Genomic DNA, 14,107 nt, shown 5'->3' on the forward strand with positions numbered 1-14,107 from the left:
AACTAGGCTCACACACGTGATGCACATGTGTTCGTATACTACATGCATGTGTGGGTTAATCTAGGGGTAAGGCCAAGAGTTCCCTTAGCGCGAATCCATGTTCGATATACTGTACCAGTGTCCGGCGTATCAGTACGTGAACAAGAGATCCGTTTACGTACCATAAAGGTACTAGGCTAAGGGTGGAATGCTTCTCTAGCACAGAGGCACCAGGTGATGAAATCCCAGTCAACCATGCTAGATAACACTCCGGGTTCCTAAAATAGGACGTGTGTGCATGTGAGATGCAGGGGTTTAGATGCAAGTGATGTAAGTGTGTGCAATAAGTTCGCGCAATCTATGATGCCTTCAGGTTTTGTTAGATTAAGTTTGAGTAAATGTGATGAGAAAATAAAACATACAAACTAATCACAGCATCAGGATTTTACAAAGGAAATCAGTGATTCCTAAGGTTTCTATTTTGATAATTTAATGATTGAATATGTGATGGAATATTATGATCTGGAAATTTTTAAAACAATTTGATTTTAATTCAATTTACTCAAGGATTTTAAAAGGTTTCAATTCAGATTGTAGATTTACACATCAACATATAACAAATCTTTTCAGAACAAGATGAAATTTTTACAGTAACTTCTCCTTAATTATATAAGATTATAATAAAAATTTCATAGATTTTAAATGTGGTTTGCTATTAGTTTTTCAATGTTGAAAGTTTCTGTCCAGATTGTGAATTAACACAGTAACGTATAGCAAATCAATTCAAAACAATATGAAATTTCTATAGTATGTGTATTACAATAAGAAAGGATTACTGTAAAAGTTTCATAAATTTTAAAAATGATTTACTATTAATTTACGATTTTACAAATATCCATCCAGATTATGAATTAACAAAGAAACACATAGTAAATCAAATCCAAATCAGTTTAAACTTTATGAAAACATGTAATTCCAGTAGTCATTATCAAACAAATATTTTCAGAAGTTTTCATTGCAATTTACTATTTTTATCAGATTTAATACAGCATGCATGATTTTACGTAAAAAATCATAAACAAATATCCAACAGCAACCAAAAATCTTGAAAAATTCACGGGAGATTAGATTAGATTTAATTTGCATCTCATCCAAATTTGACTTTTGAAAACATTATAGAGTTTTTGAAAATTGGTTTTTTCCAAAAATACCCCTAGAGTTAAATGAATTTTTAAACCCTTTAAATCAAATCAAGAATTCATAAAGAAATTCGTACTAATTCAAAATCTTACAATTATGTTATGTTTAAATTTTCATTGATTTTGGATCTATGTTGACATCTTCTTAAATTCAATCTTTAGAATTTTACCCCTTTGAGGGTAAAGTTCAAAAGGTCAAATTACGGTCAAAACGAAGTCAAAATTCTTCGAAATTCCAGATTTCTACACTTCTTAATGTTCAAAACACTCAGAGATTGAAAAAAACATATTTTGAATAACAATAAGAAAAAATAAAAATAAATCACAAATTCAATCCTAGCATGCTTCTAGTTTAAGATATATGAAAGAGGGTTTTGGAATACCAACCTTGCTAGCTCTCCTTGTCTCTAGGGTAAGTAATCCTCGGATATACGCTTTGTCTTACCCTTTCAATTAGCAAAGAAAACCCCCAAAAAAAATGTTGCCGCCGATCCGTTCCGCCGTCTTCACTTTCTCTTAGAGGGAAGGATTGGGAGGTGATTGGGAGAGATAATGGGAGAAGAATATAGGGAAAGGGATTGGAGGGAGTGATTGGAAGAGATAATGGAAGAGAAAAAGATAATGGAAGATAAATCTCTCCTTTTTCTCCTCCTTTTTTATGGATGGGAAGGAAGATATATATAGGGAGAGAAAGAGAGAGAGAGAGATGTGTTGGTGGAGAGCTCATCATGTTGTCCCTCTTAGTGGAGAATCCATCATCATTCTTCTTAGTGGAGGGCCCATCATGTTTCTTAGTGGAGAATCCATCATCATTCTTCTTAGTGGAGGGCCCATCATGTTTCTTAGTGGAGAATCCATCATCATTCTTCTTAGTGGAGGGCCCATCATGTTTCTTAGTGGAGAATCCATCATCATTCTTCTTAGTGGAGGGCCCATCATGTTTCTTAGTGGAGAATCCATCATCATTCTTCTTAGTGGAGGGCCCATCATGTTTCTTAGTGGAGAATCCATCATTATTGTTCTTAGTGGAGGGCCCATCATGTTTCTTTAGTGGAGAATCCATCATTATTGTTCTTCATAAGAGGCCTCACAAGAGGCCCTACTGAGGCCCCACAATGTGGGCCCCACAACGCGGGCCCCACAACGCGGGCCCCACAACGTGGGCCCTCGGTTGATTCGAATTTTAAACAAATGTTCAATGCGGGCCCACCAAACGGGTCCAAATTCTCCCTCGCTTGGATTCTTATGAATAATCTCTCTCAACCTCTCACGGAAAAATGCGAAACATGGCGGAAATGATCGGATGGGGTTTCTCCCAAGCATAGCGAACTTGGGTCCGGTCAAAATGGGGTGTCTACAGCTACATTACCATCCTTCAATTTCACACGGCAATTCTTTTGTATATGTCCAAGTTTACCACATCGGTAACACTTGATACCCTTTCGATTTTCATTACTCATAACGGATGATTCACCTTCCTCTCCACCTTTACTTGGAATATTTTTCTTCTCTTTATATTTGTTGGAAGGCTTCTTGTTGCTTGAAAATAATACTTCTCCTTCACTCCCGGATATTGAACAACCCGCCATTTGTCTAACTAAAGACTCTTGTGAAGCAAGAAGATTCTCAAACTCCACCAAAGAAGGTTGCCGATCCCACCCTTGAATCGACGTAACATATGGAATGTACTCTCTTTTCAACCCACGAATAATATGCCGCTTCATTCGTGCCTCCGAAATAGACTCTTCCGGATCCAATAGAGTAATCTCCGAACATAGATTCTTAATCTTCGAAAAGAATTGAGAAATAGAGAGACTAGCTTGTGTAGTATTTGCCAACTCATTCTCCAACATTTGTAGACTAACCATATCTTTCTTGTTTAGCAATCCATCAAGGGTAATCCAGATCTCACTCGCCGATTTACACCCAATGATGTGCTCAAACAAGTCATGCGAAATAAACCGCTTCAAAAGAAATTCGGCCTTAGCATTCTTCATCCTCCATGCCTTCATCACATCACTATTTTCTTGTGTATCTTCCGGAGCCACACTTGCATCTCCACAAACAACATCCCATAAATCTTCTCCCACAAAATAAGACTCCATACATGTTCTCCATATCTTGTAATTTGATTGATTTAGCAACTCAATGCCGAGTCCACTAACCCTTCCACTCATATCCATATTCAAAGCACCAATTGAACTTCTTCACCAAGGAAATCTAGACAAGCACCTACTACCATCCTTGTGGCTCTGATACCATATAGAGAAAGACGGATTTCACAACACCGGAAAATCCTCTTCTCAAATAGTGAAACCAAAGTTTACACTAGCCCAAGAACAACAACTAAAGTAGAAGAAGAACAATGCCCAAAAAAGATGTGCTTCAATATATGAGAGAACAACAAAACACACAAGATAAAGAACACAAAAAAGAAGAAAGCTTCAAGAGGAAAGCTTGCACACAAGAGAGCTTCAATGGAGCTTCAATGGAGGTCTAGGTTGTGGAGAATCTCTACCAAAATGAAGTTAATGAGAATAGGCTTAGTCAAGGAAAGTAAAGAGAAAATAAGTTACGTAAGTGGTAGTGGGTATGGGAAAGTGGTGTCATTAATGCTTAGAGAAGTGGTGGGTTTGGAGTTCCAAGTAAGGGTTTGAATTTGAAATAAGTAGGTAGTGGGAAACGATGGAGCAAACATGTGTGGCTCACACATATGCAAGCTAGGCAAAACGACCAACATGCCCATGGACACAAAAGTACATATTTGCCATCACTACAACACTCAAAATAAAAATAAAATAAAACTACCCAAAAAATACACTTTAAAAATTAACACCTTTAACTGGTTAGTAATTAAAGTACGCTAGATAACTCTCTCTCTCTCTCTCTCTCTCTCTGGACACAACTCCCAACAGCTAAACGCTTTAGGAGGGATTCTAAAGTAATAGGAACCCTTGTAGAAAAGGGCTACAAGGGTGGCACCATTGGATTATTTACGCTGATACATTTAGTCCATCGACAAAGCCTATATTTCTTATAGTGTAGATTGCTAATTGTGTTAAGAACAGAAGAGTTATAGTAGACTGTTGGAATTTTTTAAAATAGAGTATTTTTGAAAAAAAAATTAAACTGAAAAGTCATTTTAAAATGGGTGTTTTTCAAAGTAGTGTAGAATGGCTTTTGGGAAGAGTAGAAGTTTAGTCTCACATGAAAAAGTAAGAAGAATAGAGAAGGTCTAATAAGTATCCCTCCATACACACAAGCATGCACACTCACACAAACAATGGAGAGAAACACAAATGCACAGATACACACAAAGCCCATATAGATCATTGGAGTATGAATCAAATAGCTATATCAGTTATAAATTAATATCTTCAACCCTAAACTGGCTTGTATTACTAAAAGATATATTGTGATATCCATTTGAATTTCGCTTCTCATTGCAACAAGCACTAAGGACAATAAGCTTATCAGACAGTAACTACGTTGTGCACTAAGGACGTAACTACGTTGTTTCCTTTACTAGAGAGAAGCAAACGTTCCTTTATTAGACAGAAACAAATGCACTAAGAGGGAATCAACGGCTCCCAGAGAGGATTGAATCTCCAATTGATGACGAGTATCCATACGACTTGCGCATCGAAGAAGGATATGACATGGCAAAAGCATCAAAACCTTCATTGTGCCCCATTTCTAGAAAATTAACTGTGAAACTATTTGATGAAAGATCGGGTAGAGGAATATCGCCATCTAGAAACTGCATGACTTGCCTCATGCTTGGCCTAGTGCCAGATACCGGATGCGAACAGAGCAATCCAAGCTTCAGCACCAACTCAAGTTCCTCCACTACGTAACCATTTCCCAAAGTCGGATCACATGCCTCTAAAATTATCCCTCGTCTCCAACATTCTGACACCCAATCAACAAGAACCAGTTCTTCGGCAGAAGCCCGTGGATCTATGGGTCTCCTTCCACAAGCAACCTCGAGCATAAAGGCCCCGAAGGAATACACGTCGGTGCTTGTCTTTGCCTTGCCAGTTCTGCTCAACTCTGGTGCCATATAACCCAGAGTTCCGACAACATGAGTAGTATGAGAATCAGTTCCATGGTCATACAATCTCGACAGACCAAAATCGCCCAACCTTCCGTTGAACTCATGATCTAGTAAAACATTGCTCGCTTTGATGTCTCTATGGATGACAACCTGCTCCCATTCTTCATGCAAGTAATAGAGCCTGGAAGCTACTCCTTTGATAATTCGAAATCTTTGATCCCATGTTAGAACTGACATGGGTTGATCAAAGAGTAAGTTGTCAAGACTTCCATTAGGCATGCAATCATATACCAACAGGAGCTCTCCTTTACGCCGGCAATAGCCGAGTAGCTGTACTAAGTTCCGGTGCCGGAGCCTTCCATTGCTGATGATCTCTGCAACAAACTCCCTCATCCCTTGCCTTGATTCATGAGAAACTCTCTTCACAGCAACTTCAACTTTAGAGGAAAGTAACACACCTCTGTAAACCCTACCGAAACCTCCAATCCCCAGAAGCTCTGTGTCTCTGAAGCCCTTGGTGGCTATGAATAGATCCTTGTATGAGAACCTTTGTGGCCCATATTCCCGCTCCCAATCCTCGAGTATCTCTGCGAACTTGATCTTCCTTCTGACAACAAGTAGAACACTGGTGACGATCACTAACATGGAAACTGTAGTAATTGTGGGCAACCCAACTGTCAATACTTCTGATTTCTTTTTGGGACCTCTCCGAGGAAGTTTAGGAAGGCGTGAAAGATCAAGGTCTTTAGCTTTCCCCTTCATCCGAAAGCTCCATCCCAGAACATAATGTTGAGATAGAACTGTTCCAGTCGCTGAAGAAAAACCCACATACATATCTTCTAACACAACCGATGAAAGATTAACCATAGAAGACAAGAGAGGGCGATTGGGTTTAGGTGTCCCGACAGGATATATTGTTACATCAAGTTTCATATCAATACCACTGTACTCTACCCAAACATGCATGGGTTCTCCGCTTATAAGGCTCAAATTTTTTATCCCACCATTTTCATTTGCATAATAAGCTGCATGAGTGGAGTTATTCGAATTTAAGCTGTTGATATCAATTCCCACATGGTTCTCGTCAATATCCCTAAATTCGATGTTCTGGGTAGTATCAAGCTCAACAGCAAGAACATGATTAGACCCTTGTTTGTATCATTGAAGAGGCCTAGAAATTGGCTAGGTAGAGCTGTGGAGAGCTCTCTTGAGGGGGCAATGACAAAGGACATTCCCTGGCCCCTTGAATAAGGATACGGGGAGAAAATTGCAAAGACAAAAGTAGTAGAAAAGGAGTAAACAATACCGTTGGTAGAATTCCTGAATTGAAGGGGAATGGAGTGGAAGGCATCACCCTTGTGTTGCTGTGTACTGTGGGTTAGCTGCAAGAAGCCGTTGGGTGTGATTCTGGCCATGCCGTCTAAGCTCAGGTTGGCATTGTGGAATCCATTGTAGGTGAAACCATCATCTTTGGAAGCTGCAAGTTTGATTAGAAGCAGAAGTAAAATCTTGGTAAACATGGCTCAGATCGAGGTAGAGAATTAAAAGGCCTTTGATCATAATATAGGGGAATGACCTACGAAAAGTTTATACTGTATTCTTTTTTAATAGAATCAAAGTATCTTCTTAGGCACAACAGAACGGAAATCATGTGGAGACAACCTACCAAGAGCAGACTTTTCTACACCTTGGAAAGAAACTTAATCTCTGGTTGATGTTGACTTAATTTCTGAAATTTAATTCATTGAACTAGTTTTGATCAAATTTCTATATTCCGACAAATTAATTCAAAGATAGCATTACGATCAAGTCCTCAATGACGGCTTCGACACTGGGACTGTGAAACTGAACCTTGAACACTCCCTCATGATTAAGACTTGGGACAGAAATTTCGTTTATCTAGAAGCAAGGAGTGGGCTCAGCTCCTCCAGAAAAACCCCATTTCCTAAATGGGTGTCTTTATAAAAAATTGGGCGTCAATTTTTTAAAAGCTTGAATGGAGTGCCATTATCAAAATTTAGATGTAGCCTTGTGGGGTGTTGTTATTTACAGTTTACTGATATTTTCTTAGTACAATTTCTAAGATTAGTTTTCTTATTTTGGAAATTGAGAAATTTGAGAGTGAAGTTGGTTTTGGGGGGGCGAACTTTTAGAAACTCAAAATCGTGTTCTCTTGGTTTGTGTGGGTTCGTTATCTAGATGGATAAATTTTGGAAAAAACAGATTGAAAAGCTTTAAGGCAAATCTTTTGGGGTATTTCATTAGGGTGAGGACACTTGAACGGTAAAATTGCGAGTCACAATTTCTTTTAGTGAGAAGTAATTTTGATAGAAGGGAAGGAGGAGAATTAGGAGGTCAATTAATTAGGAATAGAGAACTGAATTTTCATTCTTCCTATAAATATGGGACAAGTGTGCGTGTGAGATGGAGGAGGATTTTAGAAAATTCCTTAGTCGGTTTCACAATTAGAGCCAAATAAATAGAGAGCTTTGTTTGGAAAGTAGTACTAACGGCTGAGATTAAAATCAGATGGATGTGAAAGGTCATTAACAAGCCATTCTTTAGGATTTTTAGCATAAACAAATGGGTGGTTTAATTAGAAACCTAATTCAAAGCTATGAGTCCAACTCAATTAGAACTGCCATTTCAACAAGATTGCGTGAAGCGTGGGACTAGCTAGTAGAAAACGTCAGTTCATTCTTATCTTCTTTTAATTTGTTTTATCACAAGTATCAAGTTTAGCTAGAAGCTATTTGGTAGGAATGAAAGTGTGAAATGTGCCTCGTTGCAAGACAATTTTGAGGTTTTGGTTAAAGCCTTCTTTATTTGAGCTATCATATATATATAAAGGAATTCTTTATTTGGAATTAGCATATCTCCAAATAACATGCTATACAATAGAAAAGTAAGGGAGGATCTGGAAATTCCTTTTTTGGCATCAGGGTCTCGTTTTGGTTAGGAAACAAAAAGGGAGAAGCACTTATGGTCGGTGGATGTCTGCACATTAATTGAGAAGAGAGATTTGTTCCTAAGGTAACTTCAACTTGTATAAGAAACCAGTCCTTGTATTTTGCTGTTGGGATGGCATATTAGGGATAGTGTAGAAAGCCTTTGGAAGGGATGATCGATCCCTTGGCTTCATCTTCCATTGGAGTCATGTTTTTTTTTGTAAATAAAGCTTTATTGGAAAGGGAGATGGAGGTAGTGAGATAGAGTTTTGGTGAGAACATCCCCTTGCTTTCCATATTGCCGAAAGCAAGATTTAAGATCTGAGGGCAGCAACTATCCTTGTGAACTTGCTCTCATCTTTCACTATCGTAGGAGCTGATGCCATGAGATTGATTCAGGGAAAGTCATCACAGTGTTTGCTTCAAGACAGCCCTAGACACTCAAATTTGTGTGGACTTGGAGAGCGTAGATCGCGATTCAAGGTAATCGATCTTCAGGACAAGTTCGCGGGAAAACATTCGACATAGAGGTACGTAATAACGTACTACTTTGGGTGAACCGTTAACCCATTCTCTTTGATTACATATGTTATTGTTTGTGTACCTTCGATTTGTACCTATACAGTTTCAGTTATTGCTTGGGTCTAGCATGCTATTCTTATTATCCAATATACCATTTGATTTCAGTTCCGTTATGATATTGTTTTGATATGAACTCTTTGGCTTTGTACCGATATTGATTACTTTGATTTTTGCTTTTGCCATGATATTATTGAGTTTACCTATAAAGTGAACTTTTGAAACCTTTATGGAACCCTTTTGCTGAGCTTTGATGCTCATCCTTATCAACTTTCGATACCATCAGTTTGGACTCATATGGCTTTTGTTACTGCCATTGCTTTGGTTATTGTAGTTTGTTACGAACCTTCGATATGACACCTGAACCTTTGGAAAAATATCTGTTTTAGACTCTGGACTTTGGATCCGTTATCTGGACCTTTGGAACTATTTGTTATGGACTTTGGATTTACCTTATGTTTCTGGACACTTTGGTGGAGGCTTGGGTTATTTCTGGACCCTGCCATATCGGGGTAAGACAATTGGCAACTCTGGAGCCACCGTGGGGGTAGTACACTGGAACTTCTGGCCCGTCAGTGGGATCAATCGTTGCCCCTGTCGACTTGTATATGAACTTTGAGGAACTAGTTCCGACACCGTGGGCGGTCGGTGTCAGCAATAACACGCTTTTTGGACCCGTCGGCAGTCGGGGTGAAAATAACTTGCTTTTTGGACTAAGCCGATGATCTCGAAGTGGAGTTTGCATTCTGAACTTTGAATTTCAAACACCCTTTGGCAATGACTATTGTTCTAATATTTTGGACACCATTTTTGGCTTTGGTTTCTGTTCTGATTCTGGCTTTTACTTCTGTTTTGGTACTAGCTTTGATTACTGTTTAGTTTCAATTGCACCTCGATTCAGTATTGTGTTTTGACATACTCTTTTGATTATCATTATACCCACTCTTTCTGTTTGTGGCTTCAGTATTCAGTTCTGACAGTTTGCCCGTTATTGAGCCTTGGCATGCTTAGACCTACACTTAAAGTAGTGCTTTATTATGTACTGAGCTTTTCAGCTGACTGTGGTTTATAACATTTTCAGATTTAGATCCTCGTGAGGCGAATGAGGAAGTTGAGGCTTAACCTTGGAGATCTTTTAGTTTGATTTGGTCAGTCAGACAGTGAGTATTATGTGAACCTTGTAAAAGACGTTGTTAAATTTCTTTAAGTTTAGCTTATTTTATGCTTGGATCTGATATTATTTTGCTATCCTTGTATACTTGTAGAGCTTGCTTTGCAGGTATACGGCGCTGTCATGTCGTACGCCCAGGGTGGGTTTTGGGGCGTGACAAGAGTTCTTGAAAAGTAGAAAATATTGCATTTGGTTGCATATATGTAAATCACTACAATAAAACTCAGCTTTCCCTACTGACTTTAGTTATGTCCGTACGGAGTAGTTTAAAATCCGTAGGGAAATACACCATATATGTACGAGTGTTATTTTATCCGTAGGGATGTAGTTATTACATACGGGCAACGTAGTAACCCTTGATCAAGAGCTTCTTTTGGAGTACAAACAGGACAACTACGAGCTAGGAGATGCTTGATCATGTGACCCAGTGACTGCTACAATTTGTAGTTATCGTAGTAATCCTTGATCAAGATCTTCACCGTCAGTCTACGACAGAATAGGTTGGTAATCCCTGTTGTAAATATGTTGGTAGTGCGTTTGACCCTCCGTTTATCATAGAATGGGTTTATTATTCCCTCTTGTAAATATATGTTGGCCATGTCGGCTTCCTTTGCAACTTCCGAGTTTTTTATATATTTGTATACAATGTTGTGGAGAAATGGATTCTATAATTGTGAAAAAATTGAAATTATAGATACTGTGTGTAGAATGTACAAGTACAATAAGTCACAGGGAATTATTTTTTAGTGGATTTAAATAAATATAGAAAAGGCTATCCCTACAGAACTACCCATAGACATGGCTTGCATTCCGTAGGGAAAGATTTTAAAGTAGACGACAAAGGCTCCCTTTACCTATGGCTTTTTTTAAAATTCCGTGGATTATTTTGAAATTCCATAGAAAAAAGTAACTTTCCCCTATCGGCCATTTAAAATTTTGTAGGGGAAGACCCTTTTTTCGTACGTATTTATCCATGTCCTTAAGAAAAAATCAGTAGGGAATGTGATCTTTTCCCTATGGTATTTATTAACTTCCATAGGAAAAGTCTAGTTGTGCCGTTAATCCGTACATAAAGGTGGTCTTTTCCCTACAGAACTATATCAGCGCCTAATTTCAACAGTTTCTCATTCGTGATTTTGCCTCGATTTAACATTGTCGTTGTAGTCACCATCGTTGGAGATCATCTTTGTTCATAGCCCAAAAGTTACTCAACTTTCTCTCCTGGGATGGATCCACGCCAAAAATTTGGTTATTCGTGGATAATATATTCTTTTCTTCAGGTCAAGCTTTGCCCTTTTCCTAAAAAATGTTATTTTGTGTCGCTCTTTTTACCAGTTTACTCGAGGAGCAGGGTTGGATTCATCATTGGAGTGCTTGACTGTGTTTGGTTGCGGGTTGGGAAAAATTAGGTGTCAACAAGAGGGCTCTTAGGACTGGGTTGTATGACGGAATTTTCTTCATAATAGCCAAGGCAGATGCAAACAATTTGTGTATCCTATCTCTGGTCCCATTACTAGTTTTGCATTCTTGTGCTAATACAAAATCATCGCTAGCTCATATTGCTGTAGGCAAAAACCACTAAGATTGTGCAGTTTGTTATTAACTATAAAGCACGGAACAAGTCCCGTGCTCTTCATGTCTTATTTTCGTCATCATTCCTCCGACTTACTTTTTATGTATCAAATCTTATTCATTTGTCTTGATTTTAGTATCATTAGAAAAGATTTTTGATGACCTATCTAATGAGCCAAAGATACGCGATCTGGACTTGAGTTGAGAAAGTTATAGGCAAATAATTATAAATAAAAAAATAAAAGAAGGTTTAATACACCACTCACTAGATTTTAGGGCATACACTCTAACATCTAGGCAATGTGGGAATGCACAGAATAGAGAGAATAGTGGGTCTGTGGTTTATCACTTATCGGGTAGTTTGTGACCGCAAAGTGAGTCTACAATCACGAACTAACCCTAGTTTTCAGGTTTGCAGTGCCAATTGGCTCTTTGACTGGAATTTGTTTTAAATTTGATATTTTTGGGTTTTTGAGGTATTTAAATGTGGGTTTTGTTTGGGTAAACTATAGATTGCGAGGTTTCACCTAAATTCCTTGCGTTCGGAGTCTACAAAGGCCTTCAGTCTACGCATTCAAGAGTTGCTTTTCATCGAAGTGGTTACAACAAACTATTGTTACTCTAGGCTAGGCTGGGCAAAAAAGGGACAAGCTTCGTGAAAGCGAATGGGCAGACAGTCCATGCACAAGAATGGGAGTCCACAATGTCACCTATTGCCGACGACCTATTCAAGCAAGATAGCGTCTAATTCTTCCCAAGAATATGTCGCATCACCCCTTCTTTAGTGACACTAAATTCCTAGTCGAGTTTTTTTTTTTTTTTGGTTGAAATGTTTTTTGATAGGTAAGCTAGGTTTTGGCGGAGACTCCTATCGGTTTATCAAAATGTGTAAAGTATTACAATCAATGAGAACAACATTAACCCTATCACAAGAATAGGGATACAAACCAAGAGAGCAAATTCAAGACCTAGCCTTACAAACAATATCTAAGGGAAAAGTGAAAACACAAGAGATCTCAAGAACCACTTTAACCCCTAATGTTTCAAAACGTCTCTCATCCTCTTACTCAACTTCCTAGATCTCTGGCTCTTCCTCAGATTATGGTGGCCTGGTTGAGGAATGCGAAAGTACTTATTTCTACTCACCTCTTGCCACATTTCATTTTCTTGGGGTGGGTCTCCTTTTGCTTGGTCAACATTCAATAGTTTTGGGTCAAGATCTTCTCCATCTAGAGGGTTGTTCTTAGTGAGAGAATGACCAGTATCAGATTGATATGAATCATCCATGTCTTCATCATCTCAAATTGAAGAATTCAGGCTAGTAAAGCTATTTTTCAAGTTAAAATTCTTTGTTTTGCTTTTGCTCCGAATTCTCATCCTCAATCTCCTGAATTTGATTAGCTTTGATGGTTCTTCAGTCATTGACTTGTCACTAACCTTGCTAGTGGAAGGGGTAGTTTCTTGGATAGTCTTACTATTTGTGACTGAGCTCCATTTTAATTTTGCTTTTCTTTCTTGAGGTTTGGTGTTGGTGGACCGATGGAAAGCTTCTCTAGAATGGTTGAAATCTTTGCAGAAGAAGCATGAGCTTCGTCTCCAGTCATATTCGATTCTCTGACTAGCAAGGTTATAGAATCCAGAAGCTCACACCCAGCGTCTATTTCCACACATAGACGAGCATAGCTCAGTCACCTAGCGAGTCCATGTATAACGGAATACCAAGGCCACTTGCTATTCAGCTGAGACAAGAAATTTTGTCTGAAATTCTTCAAACAATCGGGGTGTTGCCTATTGTGTTTGAAGATGACCAGTCTAGCGGTTGTCTTGATCGACCCCTTTAACTTGCACTAGGGATTGACAGTGGGAAAAGTCAAAAGGATGTACTTCGATGATAGACCTTCGGCTTGGAGTTAAATGGATAGACCTTTTTATCCTTTTCCCTTTCCAATTTTTTCGATCCTATGTGGGGGGTTTGCCTACGTATGTGACTAGGTGGGACCCACCCTAGTATTGGACAGGTTTAAAGGGCCTACCTAACATGTTCTATTAGTCTTGTGACTTTTGGCGTATTAGTTAGGTACCTAATATTTGGTGTCAGGGCAACCACCATGTCATGTGTTCGAGTCACCAAAGTAGGGTCTGCATAGTTGGGGGGACTAGGTGGGACCTGACGAGGGTAAAAACAACAGTCTGATAGCTCACTGCCATGTGGCCAAGGATACCTATGTAATTTCCCTAGATGAGTGGGGAGCCCTAGGAAAGACAGGGCCCAATCGAATTCCGCCACCTATCCGAGGCAATTGGGTAATTACGCTGGATGGAAATTACCAACCACCCCAAGGTAGCCAAACACTATATATAGCATGTAAAGGTTCAAACGTACATGACAATTCTCAGAATTTACTGTTCTTGCTGATTTCTCCTTATTTGTTGTTGTCACTGACTTAAGCATCAGAGGGCTTTACTGGTGAACCATTTGCGAGTCGATATTCTAACTATTTTCTCGTGCACGCAGACCGATGTCATGCCCCTAACCGTAAACATACCACTACACGTGACAGTGCCGCATACCTGCAAGCTACCTCACGGATATGCAGGACAA

General features: G+C 38.9%; 1 long non-coding RNA gene and 1 pseudogene across 1 annotated transcript; one reads left to right on the forward strand and one right to left on the reverse strand.

The window, feature by feature from the left end:
• Window positions 1-4,722: 4,722 nt before the first annotated feature.
• Window positions 4,723-6,877, reverse strand: LOC143880081 (L-type lectin-domain containing receptor kinase SIT2 pseudogene; annotated as a pseudogene).
• A 1,205-nt stretch (window positions 6,878-8,082) lies between these two features.
• LOC143878489 (uncharacterized) lies at window positions 8,083-9,984 on the forward strand. Its single transcript, XR_013250986.1, has 2 exons — window positions 8,083-8,713; window positions 9,844-9,984. It is a non-coding gene; the product is annotated as an uncharacterized LOC143878489 (long non-coding RNA).
• Window positions 9,985-14,107: the final 4,123 nt, after the last annotated feature.

The sequence above is a fragment of the Tasmannia lanceolata genome, unplaced genomic scaffold (genome assembly GCF_043159265.1).
Source record: "Tasmannia lanceolata isolate RefF3 unplaced genomic scaffold, GAP_Taslan_0.1 ptg000006l, whole genome shotgun sequence".
NCBI lineage: Eukaryota > Viridiplantae > Streptophyta > Magnoliopsida > Canellales > Winteraceae > Tasmannia > Tasmannia lanceolata.